This window comes from Canis lupus, chromosome X, assembly GCF_003254725.2.
Source record: "Canis lupus dingo isolate Sandy chromosome X, ASM325472v2, whole genome shotgun sequence".
NCBI classification, from domain to species: domain Eukaryota; kingdom Metazoa; phylum Chordata; class Mammalia; order Carnivora; family Canidae; genus Canis; species Canis lupus.
Window position 1 is genome coordinate 17,343,533 of NC_064281.1, and position 16,729 is coordinate 17,360,261.

General features: G+C 37.4%; 1 protein-coding gene and 1 long non-coding RNA gene across 9 annotated transcripts in view; one reads left to right on the forward strand and one right to left on the reverse strand.

The window, feature by feature from the left end:
* Positions 1–16,729, forward strand: part of CNKSR2 (connector enhancer of kinase suppressor of Ras 2) — a 277,577-nt gene that overhangs the window by 195,186 nt on the left and 65,662 nt on the right. The window lies entirely within an intron of this gene.
* LOC112654108 (uncharacterized) overlaps positions 1–16,729 on the reverse strand; it is a 127,701-nt gene that overhangs the window by 47,579 nt on the left and 63,393 nt on the right. For 2 of the 4 annotated variants that reach the window (XR_003132748.3, XR_004812947.2), the window contains one exon: positions 14,829–15,595. The exons of the other annotated variants lie outside the window; for them this stretch is intronic. This is a non-coding gene — a long non-coding RNA (uncharacterized LOC112654108). Of the gene's footprint in view, positions 1–14,828; positions 15,596–16,729 lie in introns of those variants that run through there. 4 annotated transcript variants of the gene reach the window in all.

Below are 16,729 nucleotides of genomic sequence, written 5' to 3' on the forward strand. Positions count from 1 at the left end.
ATATTTATTCCAACTACTTTTTGACAATGGAACAGGGTATAGTAAGGAATATTGTTAATTGTTGGGGAGGGGGAAGTCTTCTCATGTAACACTGACTCTAGGATTAGTAGGCTTGACACTTCTAACTCTATTCTCAGGTTTAAAAGAAGCTAAATAATTGTTAGCCCCAAAGTGCACGCCTAACCAATGTTCAAAAAAACAAAACCTGTATTAGTGGTGTTTTCATGAGGCTCTCAGTTCCCCTGAGGACCTTATAAGGCTAGCACTAATTTAGTACCTTCACAGTTATCAAGAGAGCTTCCACATTTGTTACATCTTTCAACTTTCACAATAACCACATTGGCAAATGGCAAAACTCAGAAAGGTTAAATGATTTATTTACCCAAAGCTGTGTTGCCAAAAAGTGTGAGAGTAAGGACTAGAGATCCCAGATCACCTACTTCAGTGGTGTTTGCACACTCTACCCTGCTTTTCTGTGCATGGAAGGCATTCCTTACACAAATGAATTTATGCTTTAACGACCAATTGCATGCATTTTGAAAAAAGCTTCACTTTAAGAAACATGTGCCTTCATATGTTGATTTTAATAACATTTTCAGTATCTGGATTGACTTGTACCCAGATTTCTCTTTTGCTCTGTGTTACTATTTTTCATTAAGTTCAGGAAAACATACAGATCTGCTGCTGTTATAAAGCACAAGTAGTTATTTGGCATAATCTATTGCTGAGACTATAGATCATTGTAGTTAAAATTGTCTGGACCTTGGAGGCAAAACAACATATGCTTAAAGTATTGCTTTTTATATTTCACAGGAATTCTTGGTTTTTTAATGTTTATGCACACCTATTTAAAAATTAAAGGATTTTTCCTTTCGTTAAATTGCCTGGAAACACAAGATCAATATCAATATTTAATCACTTTCATGAGGAACCACTAATCATTCTTACTAATTATTCCTTTGGATAACACAGCCATTTTTAATGAACTAGGGCTTAAGTGGAAGAGGACTCTAAAGATTTGAGTCCTGAGTGTCGTAGGCTGCTATCTCTGCTGTGATATACTAGCTCCCTGTGGTCTGATTTTACATTTAGACAAAATCTAGTTGAATTTAATAGTAGGATTATATCAACATTAAATACCTTGCAAATAATTTACCAAAAAAATGTAGTCTATGTGATGGGGGTTGGGGAGGGGTGGAGAAGAGAGGTTCCCCATAAGCAGACCTAGATTATAATCCCCATTGGTCTATTTTGGAAAGCAGCCCAATAAAAATACACAAAGCAAAGCAAATACAGTTTGATCTCACTGTTTGACTCATTCCTCTTAGCAGTTTTGGCAGAAATGTGTATATAATAATAAAGAAGATTGAGAAGTTTATGGTATCATAAAATATACAGTTTTTTATTAGTTCTATGTATTATTCCAGTATATATATTTTTTTCTTAAACTTGTCTAACAGGCACTCACTTACTATGTCCTGACTACCCTGATCATCCACCAGTCTTTGCTACCTCTTTCCTTTTTTGACATGCTGTGCCCAGTACTGAAACTGCTTTCATGCCTTTCCCCCCCCGGCTGACTCCCATCTAAACCTGAAATTACAGAGGGGCTTTGCCTGATCACTACCCTCTAAACTCAATCAGCTTCTCCTATTATAGCCTCTTAGCACCCTCTATATTTTCTTCAAAACCTTTTTTGATTTATGATTATATACTCATTTATGTGACTATATGCGTGGTGTCTTTCTCCTTTGTACATAGTAGGGAGGGCATGTCTATGTTCATGACAAGAAAGGGAAGTTTTTCCATCTTGTTCCCCACTATATTTCAATGCGGAATATAGGTATTGTATCTTATAAATGCTCAGTAAACATGAGACAAATAAATGATTGACTGAATGTGACAAGAACTTCACCGCCTTTCTCAGGCTCTCTCATTTGATGTCCTCAGCCTGCAGACAGCCACCTCCATGTCCTGCCCAACACAAACAGGCCTTCAGTTGGAGTGTATGCATAGTGGAAGTTGCCAGGAACTTATTACCATAGGTTCAGTGTCCCATGTGCCTGTGAAGAGAGCCCTTGGACTCTGAATACCTTGTCATGTTTATCTAGTCCATATTACTAAATCCTGCTTTGCTTTATCGATTAACATTCCATTGCACTCCAACGATTGGAACCCTGCCCTTACTGGCACCTCTGCCAAGGAGCATCTGGCTTGGTTTACTGCTACAGAAGACAGGCCATGTGGAATCTACCTCTGGCTACCCACCCATTTTAGAGTATTGGAAACACCTTGTGACTTACACTTACCATGTTGGGCTTCTTATCAAAGCATGTCCCAGTTTGCACCTTTAATCAGGGTGATTTACAAGACTTCTCTGCTTCACAGGTGCCATTAGGGCAACAGGATTAGCTCTCCCTCAGCCCCCACCCCACCTCCTCTACTCCAGCTCAGAGATTCAGTCCCAGCTTGTTCTTGCTTTCTTCCTATCACTGCCATCTCATTATGGAGGTCACAATATACCTGTCAGCCAAGCATGTTGTGGTATTTTTCAAAAGACTATAACTTTATTTTACCTACTCACTGATTCTCTGTCTGAAAATATAGGAGTCGTTAGCTGCCAAAGCCCTCATCTGACTTTGAGAGCAGAGGAAGAAAAAGCAGGCAGCAGTGTGTATATGTGTGTGTGAGAGAGAGAGAGAGAGACAGACAGAAATTTAAATGTAGTGATAAAAGCCTTTAAATAAAGAATGATTAGATTCAGGGTTTTTTTTCCTTAATAAGATATACATATGACAACTTGCTCTCACATTAAAGCTGCTAAAAAAATCCATAAACAAAATAATAACTTATTTTAAATCTATGTGCTGAGATGCCAAAACAGGTAAAATTTGATTATGGATCCAGGCAACCTGCATGTATACTTCCATAAACTGATTAATGTGATTTTAGATGGCTTATTTAAAACAGATATCGAGCAGGTGCTCCAAAATCTGGATAATCTTTTCCTAACACTCCAACATTTATGTGGTTTGTCTTTGTTATTTAGGATATAAAAGCAAACACTCAGTTGTTGTTTTACGTCTAATAAATACTTTTAGCCATCCTCATCAACTTGTGAAGGTATTTTTGGTGGAACTCCTGGAAAAAGGAGGTGGGGAGCTGTTAAAAGACATTTTTTTAATTTTACAAGTAGATGAACATTATGCAACAGACATGCTTCTAGGTAATTTACAAGTCTTAACTCATTTCATCCTCATAACAGCCCTGTGAAAAAGATTTTGGCGTTATTCCCATTTCATAGATTAGGAAGCTGAGGCCCATGGATTAAATAAATAATAAGTGATAGAGCTGGGATTTGAAAATTAGCAGTCGGCCTCATAGCATACTGTCTTGCCCCTCAGAAAAACCCATATAATTTAACAGAAACTCTACAGCAATTCTAGTAGTGTCAACCATCTGTAAAGCTCAATCTAAGTGCTATGGAATATATATTAACTAATAATAATATTGCAACTGCTGCTACTAATAGTAGCCGACATTGATTGATTGCTTACTAAGTTCCTATACTAAGAATTTATACACATTATCTCACTGAATCCTCAAATTGACCTTGTGAGGTTGCTACTATTATTATTTCTATTTTGCAGAACTGAAACACAGAGTTTACCTCACTTGTCACACAGCTAGAAAACAGCAGACTTGAAACACAAGTGCAACCAGTCTGGCTCCATATTTCACATTTTTAGATGAATAAAGCCATTTCTACTATGAGTAATGTTTTACCATCTATTAGGGAAGACAGCTATTATTTTCATTATGATGCAAAGTATGCTATATTGTTAGGATATAAACATTTATAATTAAATGTATCTGCAGTCATAAAGGTTGGTTTGTCTAATTGCTACCTGACTTAGCTGCATTATTTCAGGATCAATGAAACTGAAATAAAACTAAAGTTTAGTGACTAAAAAGCCATCTCTGACCCAACAGTTGTTTATAATAACCACATTCTCTGCATTTTGACTTAACCCATCTGGACAACGGCTATAGTACAGTGTGACATGATGTTTCTCTTCACCATGGTATATGCAGACATGTGAGATGTCCATTGTAAACATTATTGTACTCGTATTTGTAGATACTCTCTGATTCCTGTGGATGACTTGATTATTTCTAGAGTGTTAATGTCACAGTTAGTAAAGCCCTGCATACTGTGAAAAGCATTTACTGTTGGGCAATTTTACTAGAGCAGTGATTCTCCACATATAGGCTGTCCTTGGCAAAGGGCTCCTAGTGGCTGAGGCTTGATGCACAAATGGAGGTCCTTTCTTTGATTCTTATGGGCAAATAACACATAATTGCACAGACTTCCATTTTCACCTGCGACTAGATATTGCTTAATAATAACATACTACATTATTTTAAAAGGTTACAAATGGAATAATCATAAAATAATGCATTAATAGAATTTACCGAACATTCTAGTTCACTGTTTCTCCAAAAAGCCTGGTATCCATGTAACTAATGGTGCAGTCACACTCTTACTGCACAAGCACAAGTGCAGATGATTCGGGTTCCCACCATTTTCGGGAGGAATTCTGTAATGATATGCCATTAGGATTTGTTTTAAGTTATCTGTAGTTTTCAGTTACTGTTTCTTTTTCATTATAAACTGTTAGACTTCATCGCTTTTGGTTTTCATTTGTTTTAGGTTGTTTGCTTTACTATGTAGCATGTTGTGATTTGTATTACTGACAATTTTCTAAAAATGCTATTATGAATCATCCATACCCAACAGTACTTATATAGTCATAAAGCGGAGACCAGTGGTCCATGAGGACTATTGGCATGTCTTAGGGGCCACAATCAAAAACTGCTAAGATGCCCTGCTTCAGACTGAAGCCATTCTTTTCAGTTTCATTTTTGAACAAATAAGGGTTTCATTCTGCTAGTTCCTGGTTAGATAATGGCTGCCAGGAAGCCAAACACAAAATCTGGCTTCATTAGTGAGGCATCATGCAAAACAGGACTCAAAAGAATTGAATTAGGAATTTATTAAGTTGAAATTTATTAAGTTGGAGTCTTATTACAAATTCCTTGTTTCCTTTGAAAAAAATAAAGTAAGACCTAAATTCTGATGAGAGGTGTTTGGCTTGGTTGTTAAGGTCAATATTTAGGGACGTACCTGCCTTGATCAGAGAGGTCAAAGAAGCCCCATTCTCTCGCATTATAGACCTATGTCTTCCAGCTATATAGCCTCACAAAAAATATCCTCAACTTTTTTTTGGCAGTAGGCCTTTTTAGCTCCCATAATCATATTACCCACATTATTTCACCACCATAACTCATTTAATAAAACGTCTCAAGTTTAATAAAACTCCAGGTAAAACTATTTTACCTCAATTCTTTAAAGCCTCTTTTGATTGAAGAATTATAATCTATACCAAATTATTTTCTGTGCTCAACTCCTAAAATATATTACCCCTTTGACAGTTTTAGTATCCTGTAATTCCACAATGTAGACCTAATGATTTGCTGCATATACCCAAATGTCATACAAAGATTTCTCTTAACAAACTCCATGTCTGCATCTCATGGCCCATATCTTACATGAGAATGAAGTTTAGGGCATACTTACTAACTACTGTTATGTTCTAGTTTCTTGAAGAAAACTTTTCCAAGAAGAGTGTTAAATTGTTTGTAGCTTCCATGGACTCTTCATTGGCTTTTGGCTTAGACAGCAACTGTCAGTGGGCCAAAGTCCACAAACACAACCTAGAGTCTCAGTTCTAAATGCTATTGCTAAATCTGGTTTTTAACATCTCTGGAAATATCAGGCTAGGCCAAGAACAGGATCCTAATAGACCTGAACCCAAAACCATCTGGAATGTTGAGAAATAGATTCATGTTTCAGTTCCTTTTCTTAATATGTAAATAATTTTTAAAAGATTTTATTTATTTATTCATGAGAGACAAAGAGATAAAGAGGTAGAGACACAAGGAGAGGGAGAAACAGGCTTCATGCAAGGAGCCTGATGCGGGACTCGATCCCGGGACCTGGGCTGAAGGCAGACGCTCAACCACTGAGCCACACAGGCATCCCTGTAAATAATTTTAAATTAACTAGATGCAAAGTTTCTTGCTATAAGAAATAGGAGATTAAGTTATCTTCTCATATTTTCTTTTATTGTCATAAATTTGAAGTGGCCTCAGGAGACAGTGGTTCTTGTATCTAACCACCTCTGAATAAAAGGGCTCAGCACTAAAGAAGAGAATTGCCTTTTCTAAGATTCAGATGGCTGAGAATAATGCTGTACTTATAGAACATGAGTCTGAAGCCAGCTGTATGAACCTAGACACATTTCTGAACCTCAATTTCTCATCGGTAAAATGAGGATAATACTTACCTAACCTAGCTGCTTCACAATTAAATCATACATTGTATATAAAGTTTTTTCCTGTGCTGGGCACATAGGAGGTATTCTTAATGTCATAAGGAAAAGAAATTAATTCATCTACATGGAGAGGAATTTACTTCCCAAGGAGCAAATTAGAAAGCCATCTAGGACTAAAACATACATCTTCTTTGGCCATTAATGAGTGTATTAGTCAAGATTCAATCAGTGAAGAAGTGCTAAGTAATGTGGAATAAAGGGCTAGACCCTGCTCAGTTAAGGAGCTGGTTAAGATACCTCAGCAGAGACAGTGGTCCTGAATATCTGGATGTGAAGCCAGGGAGAGAAAGATAAACTAGAACCCATGAGCACAAACTGGAATGTTCCCTCTAACATTAAAACAAAGCTGGTGTCTTCCACTGTGGACATTCACAGGCTCCTGGCCCAGGACCTAGCAGAGCTGAAGTTGTGAGTCCAGCCACTGACCCGTACCAACAAGCAGCACAACGAGGACAATGTGTGTGCTCTGCAGCGCTGAGTGATGTGCTGCGCCAGCCTTCAGGGCATAAGGGCTGCTATTTCACTCGTATTCTCCAAAAGTCACACAAATTTATTTGTGGCCAGCCCTAACTAGAACCATACAGAGCAGAGAAGGGAATTCTGAGACACATAGTTCCAGCTTTGCCAGGTTGACACAGTCAGAAGCCACCACATCAAGGTCTCCTTTTCTGTGGCCACTATAGGTGCCTACCAGGTAAAATCTGCTTTGCAAATTCTCTAGTGACAGTCCGCATGAAAATCGGTGGTAAAGTGAAAAATTCTAAATTATAATGAATCTGGAGTGGACTCAAGGCACAGCCCACATCTATGAAAGTATCATCCGTACAGCCCACTGACTTAATTTTCCAAAGCATATATTGGAAAATATTACTTCAAATTGTCATTTATCTATCTTCAATCAAGAGATTGACTAATAGAATCAATAATTTGGATAACATGTCTAATTTACCTAAAGAGGTTTCTACTTAATACAACACATTCACCAACTCCTTAAAGAATTCCTTTCATACTCTGAGGAGGAGTACCACAAGGCCCATATACCTCGATCATGTTACTACCTTTGCCAGTTTGTTGAACCTCCTTCACGTAATTGTGTTTTAGCATCACATCCTCATTTTCTATCAGACAGCTGCCATGAGAAACAGCCATATGAAATCCACTTCCTTGTTTGTTATAAAAATAGTTTTAAGGCTATTGTATCTTATATTCCTTTGCGCCCCCCGCCATAGATGTTTTTTAATTAGATAAGAACTTTCACTCCCTGTGATAATAGTTTATGTGAAGTATCTGATACTGTGTCTGGCACTATGGTAATGCACCGATATTCTTAGTATCTTTCCTCCAACCATACTCCCAAAACGTCCATACCACTGGGGTGAGAACAAACCCAACCTAATCTAGGTGCATTTAAGGCAACTAGTTCTGGAGAAGTGGCAGCACACATCAGGCCCCGAAGAAATCTAATTTTTCATATCTGAGCTTGCATAAATTGCTTTCTTTCTCTTACTCAGTTTTCTCATTTATAAGATGAGCATAGCACTGCAGAGAGAACTCTGGAAAATGCCATCTAAATTGATAGCGTAATGATGATTTGATTCCTGCTGCAAACACAGAATTTAAAAAAAAAAAACTTCCCATCAAGTCCTTTTTTTCCCTTCTGTTAGATAAAAACAGTTTTGCTTTCTTAGTCTCAAAATCATGTCCTACTACATGGTTTAGAATGGAAGAGAAAGAAGAGTATGATCTTTCTCAAGTATTTTATTATAAAATGAATTGCATATATAGTGACTTTTAAAACTTTCTAAATTTAACTTTTATTTTTATCCACCATCCTTCTTGATTTTCTGATAAGAAAAAAAATCTCCAGATCCAGAAAACTGCAGCAAACTAGCAAATGTAGAAACATTTGAAGTGGTTGTCTTGGAGAGTTTGTCTACTCTCTAAAAGCAAAAATCTCAGAATAAGAGCTTAATATAAACATACTCTTAGCCATAAAGGTATTTAGATAAAAGCTAGCACTCTTGAAATGAATTACACTGACATGGCAAGAATTTCATGACGAGAAAATCTGTACAATATATCAGAGCAACAAACCTAAAAATAAAGGTATCCAGAAAAAGCTGTTAGTTTCATACTCTTCTAAGTAAAGCTAGGAAGTCAATAGCCAGGAAAATTTTTCAATAATTATGATGCAGTTATATCATTGCTGACAGTGTTATCATGCCATATACAGTAGCCTCATTTGAGATTTTTAGGTTTTGTGAATTCTTTATAGAGGTGATTACTTTTATATTATTTATTTCTCCTTTTTTATATATAATTTATTTCCTTGTCACTGAGTAGTCTCCAGATAGAAAATCTGGTTCTCTCAGCTTTTCCTGATCATAAACATTTCTTTGTCATGAAAGATGGGCAAGCCTACCCTGATTTCTCTAACACCCAGATGTCGACAGTTTGTCAAATAGAAGTGTCAGGAGCAAGAACTGCCCTCGTTCTGCTTTTCACCTGTTTAGACTTTCTGCCTCTGATTCATGCAAAATCTGTGTTAATTGTACACATTAGTCAAGCACCCCAAAATAGCTGTATCTAAAATGGCTGGCGATAAGTTACTTCCATACATGGTGGAGCTTAAGTATAAACTTAAGTGCCTTTCAATGAATAATCTAGCATTAAGTGTTAAGACTGACACTGATTATGGATATACATAATTAATAAAACGTCAACAATTGGATGTACATTGGCGACCAGCCATTTTTCCTATTTTTAAGTCAGGATCATTTTAGTGAACTGTGAGATATTCTCAGAGCATCTGGTCCAAATCCCTGATGTTGCAGATGAAGAAATAGAGGTCAAGAGTACTTCAGTGGCTTGACCGCAATCACAGAGCTGGAATATAGACTGGGACATGTAGAACTAGAAGTCAGGTCTCTTGATTCCTATCCCAATTGCTGCAGGGGTAAGGTACCAAGCATTCCATCCTTGCCGAAGCATAAGCATTCGAAGTGTGTCATTCCAGCTGACGTGTTGAGAATAAACTGAAGGGGCTGAAGTAAGTGTGAAAGCAAAGAGACAAGATAGGATCTGGTCGATTCCAGTGAGAGATGATAGTGGCTTAGTCCTGGACTCTAAAGTGGAAGTGGAGAAGAGGTTGGACTCTGGATATGTTTTGAAGGGAGAATGGACAGGATGTGCTGACAGATTGCATGTGAGATGTCATAATGCATAGCCTCTGTGTCCTGCACACACAGGTGGTTTAGGAACTGTTTGATTAATGCTTTCAACAGATAATTATATATCAGGTCCTGTGCTAGGAGCTGAGTATAGCGTGGTGAGCTAAAGCAGATGGCTTCTGCCTTTATAGAAATTAATGCAGTAGTTAAAACCACATCTTGAGAAAGCGAACCAAGTAATTTTAAGGCATTGCATAATAATCAGCAGTGTATCAGGTGAAAAATTGCATAACACAATGAATCAGCTCCAGGAGATTTCTCCTGTGTAAAGAATTAGTGGAGAGGTAGGCTTGCCTTATTTGGATCACTGATTTCCTCATCAGTATTGACATAGGGTTTTTTAATTGCACTGAGTTCAATTAACACTATTAATAGGTTTGAATAAAATGTGACTGCAGTCCCATCCTTGTCTAACTTGGCTGAACCTTATTACCTTTCTGTACCTTAGTTTCTATTTCATTTGCAAAATTAAAATGTTAACATGAGAGCTCCTCTCATGAAGATATTATGATTAATGGTCACCCCCCCAAGAAAGAAGAAAAACCCTGAAAATCTCTATTTTAATCCACAGAGCAATATAACTTGCTAATTAAAATAAAATTGACAAAAGCATGAAAATTAGAAATTGGTTAAATGTTTCCAGTTTGAATTATCTCCATTAATAATAAAATGTTACCCTTAGTATCTTTCTGTTTTATAGAATCCTTTCTTTCCACATAGCAATGTACTTATATCACATGTCATGAGAGGTTTTCATAAGTGGAAATCTTCATGTCATAAGCCGTTTTTCTTTACTCTCACACTGTTACTATGACTACAGAGTACTTATTTGGGAGGCAGTATTGCACAGAGCGATTAGGAGAACAGGTTTTGGGATTGACAGACCTGGGATTGAATTTTGATTCTGCCACTATCTCTGTGGTCCTGAGCAAGCTGTTTATACATCCTGTGTCTCAATTTTCTCTTCTTTAAAATGGTATTAATGATAACTACTTTCAAGGTTTATTGTCAGGTTTAAGGTCAATAACTGATATAAAGTCCCTAAGACAGAGTGGACACGGAAGCCCTCAGTAAATGATCATTATTGTGACCAAGAATGACAGTTCCTGTTTCCCAAGAATGGTGATTCTTTTTTAAAAAAGATTTTCTTTTATTTGAGAGAGAATGAGCAAGAGAGAACAGGTAGGGGGGAGGGGCAGAGAGAGAGGGAGAAGCAGACCCCCTGCTGAACAGGGAGCCCCATGTGGTGCAGAACTCTGAGATCATGACCTGAACCAAAGGCAGACACTTAACTGACTAAGCCACCCATCCAGATGCCCCCCAAGGGTGGTGATTCTTGTTACCCTTCTCAACTACTCACCACTAATCACTCTTCTTCCTACCTTACCACCCCATAGGAAAAGAGGTATCACCTAATGGGATCCTGAATAGGATTCAATCATTTTCTTCCTTCAGAATCTGATACATGTGATATTCTTTTGATGAAATGTTGATTCTGCCCAACCTAATGAGTTTGACCTCTAAATTACACCCCCTAATTACTGCCTTTTTTTCTTTGGCTGCTAATTTATTAACATGCTTATTATTTTGAAAAGCACGCTTATTTTTGAGTGCCTGCAGAAGCATTTTCTGTCAATATAAAGTCAGGTTAACCTTATTGACAGAATCCAGAGCAACCTCACCCCACTGTACCCAGAGACCTCGTGTGCGTCCAAAGTCAGTCTCCCCCATCCCCCATTCAGTTTACAGTTGCTCTCCCATGCAGCAGAATGTGCAAGGCTACCACAAACAGCAAACTTGTTCAATTTATGCCCTTATTTCTTGTAAGTGGAAGATTTCTTGATTTAATATTTAGTCCCATTAGCATCTTACCCCACTTCTTCATATTTAGACTTTTTTTCTGCCAGCAGCAATAATGAGAAAGTAAGGCAAAATGCTTTTCTTTGTGAAATATTTAAATCTCAAAAGCATTTGTTTATTTATTTAAAAATTAAATATGTGAAAGTAGCTATCATTTATCCTGAGTGTTTGAAATTGCTAAGCACCTTCTTTTCTTATGTATAAGAAAATAAGCTATTGGTTTGACTAGTCAGTGCAGAAATGTTGGAACTTTGCAGAAAATTACAGTAAGAGGAAGTTGCTATATTGCAACAAGAGAGTATTTTGATTGCAAATTTTTCCATAAGTGTAGCAATTTGCAACTTGAGAAGAATTTAATAGTAGCTGAGCTTTCAAAATGTAACACAGAACCTGTCATTTTCTTCCACAATTAAAATAAGTGCTTCTGAAAGTTTCAGGATAAGAATGACCCAAATTACCCTCCCCCACACTTCCTCATCCAAAAGAGGGGGAATGGAGTTTGAACAGAACATCTGTGGACAAAATGAAAGATAAATGGTCTTTTCAGGCAAACGTCTGAAAAAGGGATCTTTTATAGCCAAACAGAATACTATTGCATGCATCGCCATGGTTAAGTAGAGGATCAACAATACTTTCATAATGGCCTTTTATTTTAGCACATTCTATTTTTATGGGGAGAATTATGATTTCAACACATCCATTCATAATTCATCATATAATTATTTGCATATTTATCTTTTGACACAGATTTAATGTCCTTTTGCCAGCCATATCTTGAATTCAAATTTAAGCCATTAAGTGCACTAAGACTGTCTCAGTGCAAGTAATGCTAAAGGAGAGTGGACAAAAAGGAATATTTCTTATCTACCAAAAGAAACAGCCTACTAAAGCACAGACCTATACATGGATTATTGGACAAAAGATACCTAGCTTGTTTATTTCCCCTGTGGCAGGACTTCTTCAGGTTAAAACAATCACCTGATTAAGACCACATTCTATGCTCTTTGCTGATGGTTTGCTCAACGTCCATTCACTCAACCAGTATTTGAGTACTTCCTCTGTACTAGGCCCTGTTCTAGGCAGAAGATGAAACAGTGCATAAAATAGACAGAATTCCCCTTAATGCCATTTATATTTGGAGGGAAGGCTGAGCAATAAACAAGAAATATAAGTACTTACAGTAATGCTGAGTGCTAAGGAGAGAAATAAAGCAGAGAAGGGAAACAGGAAGCATTGAGGGCAACGAGAGTAACAATTTTAGATAGGGAAGTCTAGGAAGAGTTTACTAAAAAGAAAGCATTTGAGTAACGATCTGAAGAAGATAAGGGAGTGAGCCCCAACAACATCTGGGCCAAGAACATCTCAGACAAAAGGAACAGCAAGAGTAAAGTCCCTAAGGTGTGACTCTACTTGGCCTGCTCTAGCTGCAGCATGTGTGACTGGAGCAAAGTTAGCAAAGGTGGGGGGGCAGGAGGCAGACGAGCCAGGCCATGCAGGTCCTTTGAGAACATTGCAAGGATTTTTGCATTGATTCAAAGTAGAATAAGAAGCCAGTTGAAGTTTTGTGTAGAGGAATGACACGGTTCAAATAATATTTTAACAAGATCACTCTGGCTCTTGTGTTAAAAATAGAGGAGGTAAGAGCAGAGGCAGGGAGGACAATGGGGAAATGGACTTGCTATTTACTAAGGTACAGAAGACCAGGAGAGGAGCAGATTGGCTGATAGGTAGTGGATACCATAAGCTCAGTTTTGTACACGTTAAATTGAGTTAGGAAACCTGCAACTCACACGAGAACTCCTAGCTAACCATATGAAGTGGTACATTACTAAAGATGAGAGTTTGTAGACATTCTTAGGGAGAAAATCCAAAGAACTTTCACCTGGATGCTTACTACAATAAACAGAAAGTATTAGTGAGGGCATTAAAAGTATTTTATTGAGTGGCGCCTGGGTGGCTCAGTCAGTTAAATGTCTGACTCTTGGTTTCGACTCAGGTCATGATCTCAGGGTCCTAGGATAGAGCCCCACGTCGGACTCCTCAGTCAGCGGGGAGTCTGCTTAAGGATTTCTCTGCCTCTCCTTTGCCCCTTCCCCTGCTCTTGTGCACAGTCTCTCTCGCTCTCTGTCTCTCTCTCGATAAATAAAAAATATTTTAAAAAGAAAGATTTTATTGAAAGATAATTTAGGAAATAAGGTAAAAACATAATTTCAAGGCAGTTAATCTTCACAAATGCTTACAAAGGAAATGGGATGTCTGTGTGGCTCAGTGGTTGAGTGTCTGCCGTCAGCTCAGGGCATAATCCCAGGATCCAGGATCAAATCCCACATCAGGCTCCCTGTGAGGAGCCTGCTTTTCCTTCTGCCTATGTCTGCCTCTCTCTCTCTCTGTGTCTCTCATAAGTAAATAAATAAAATCATTAAAAACAAAAACAAAACAAATGCTTAGAAAGGAAATCTATTTTTGTGGTCAGTAAGCATTATGAGCTTATGCTTTAAATACACACACACATACACACACACACACTCACACACTCACCCTACTCCAAACACATAAAAAGTTATAATCATGGTCAAAAATAAGATCTGGTCTCCAAGGACCAGAAAAAAAGAACAAAATTGCTCAGTGATGAATGAGAACTAAAACCACATACCTGGTAGACTCTGAGTCCAGAAAGACTTAAAAATGGCTGAGAGTCCACTGTAATGGGTATCAGGGAACAAATAGACTGCAGCCATGTCAGGAAACTGAGGACTGACTCATTGAGTGAAAAAAACTGAGAAAGCAAGCAGAGCTTCCTTACCCATGAGTGAGGAGATTAAATAAAAAAACAGCTACTGACCAGAGCTATGACTTGTACATAGGTGATTCTTTCCTTACTAAGTACAAACTATGGAAAATCCACAAAGCACTTAAAATAAATTTTGAAATAATAACGGAATGATTAAGAACAGTGGATATGCAAAAGAGCCAATACCCACTAGACATCCTAGATATGTAAAATATAGTCAGTGAAATAAATACTCTGTAAATAGGATAAACTTTAGACTGGATGCAATAAGAGAGAGAATTAAAAAATTAGAAGATATCAGAATGAATTTACCTAAAAAGCATTGCAAAAATATAAAGGATAAAAAATATGAAAGATACATGTATGATAAATTGGGAGGTGTCAACATATGTCTAGAGGGGAAAAAAGAGACTGGTTAAGAAGACCATTTGAAGACATAGTGCCTGAATGTTCAAAATTAAAGAAATAATACCTTCAAGGACAACACAATGAATTTAAAATAGGATTTTTAAAGATTTTATTTATTTATTCATGAGAGACAGAGAGGGAGGCAGAGACATAGGCAGAGGGAGAAGCAGGCTCCTCACAGGGAGCCTGATGTGGGACTCGATCCCAGAACCCCGGCATCACGTCCTGAGCCAAAGACAGTTGCTCAACCGCTGAGCCACCCAGGCGTCCCAAAAATAGGATTATTTAAAAGAAATTACAACCTAAACACTTCATGGTACAATTGCAGACTATCAGGGATAAAGATATTTTAAAAGCTACCAAGAGACTAAACATAACTTGTGACAAATGACAGAGTAGCTACAGATGTCTTAAGAGTAGCAATAAATGCCAAAAGAAAATAAAGTAATATATTCAAATTGTTGAGGGAAAATTATTTTCAACTCAGTATTCTATGCCCAGCTAGGCTATTATTTGAGAGTAAAGGATTTTTATATTTTCAAACATAAAAACCTAGAAGAGTTTGCTACTCAATAGACTGTTATGAAAGAACTTCTAAAGAATATACTTGAGAATGAACCTGGAAGAAAGATGATCTGAAGCTAATAAGAAAAATAAAAAAATAAAATATATTGTAAATTCCACTATCATGAGAAAAGCATTCATCACCATGAAAACAAAGATTCCAGGTGTCTTTTTTTTCTTTTTCAGTCATTGCACCTTATATGATCTGCTGTGTTAGCCATTACAGTCATAGGTCTCTTCTTAATGTCTTGCTGACATTAAATTTCTCATGATATCATTAGAATCTGAAAAAAAAGTGATACCAATTAAATATTTGTCACTCAGAATGAATAATTCCATCAGTGCTACTAGAAAAGACTACACAGGATTATAAATTTGCACTTCAGGAGTACTTAATCACCCCACCACTGATGACATGAGGAAACCTTCACTGTCAGTAGCTTATTTATGCATATGAACAATGAATAATTTTAATACAAGTTTGTAAGAACTCTTTTGAATAGGAGGCTTTTTCAGGGGTCCCCAAGATCACCCACATGTTCCGTGATTCACTGGAAGGTCTCACAAGACTCCACATGTAGTTTTACCCACAGCTAAGATTTACTGCAGTAACACCGCAAGGAGGTATAGTCAGAGCAGTAAGGAAAAAAGATCTGGAGAAATCTTTGTTCAGGCTTCCTCTGCTCTCTCCTTGTGACAGATCATGCAGAGTGCAATTTCACCCAAGCAGCAAAAATGCAGTCACGTGTATAGTGTCTCTGCCCAGGGAAGCCCATTAAAGACTCAGCACCGAAGGCTTTTATTGGATTGGTCATAGAGACATCCTCTGTCTAGCAACTACAAAAATTCTAGATTCCCCAAAGAAAAACAGGTGTTTAGTCCCTGGGTGGGCAAAACAGTCTTGTTGCTTAGTGAAGCTCTCATCAGTATAGGGAACTGCCAGCCGAGTTCCCAGATGGCAGCTGATGTCTAACCTTGCAAGCAGACCCTTCTGAGATAAGAGCCTGAAGCCTGCTGTACTAACTCTCATCTCAAGAGACCTTTATCCTTAATTGTAGTTTTCACTGCTTTTCCTATTACTTTCAAAAATACATATAATTGACCTTTGAACAACACAAGTTATTCATTTATATGTGAATTCCATTGTGTCCACTTATATGTGGATTTTTTTCAATAAATATAATGGAAAAATTTTTAGAGATGGGTGACAATTTGAAAAAAACTCAGACAAACCACATTGCCTAGAAATACTGAAAAAAAAGAAAAAGTTGTAAGTATACAGTACATAATACATACAACATACAAAATATATGTTAATCAACTGTTCACATTATCAGTAAGCTTTCTGGTCAACAGTAGGCTATTAGTAAAGTTTTGGAGGAGTCAAAAGTTACAGGGTTGGTGCTCCTAACCCCCAA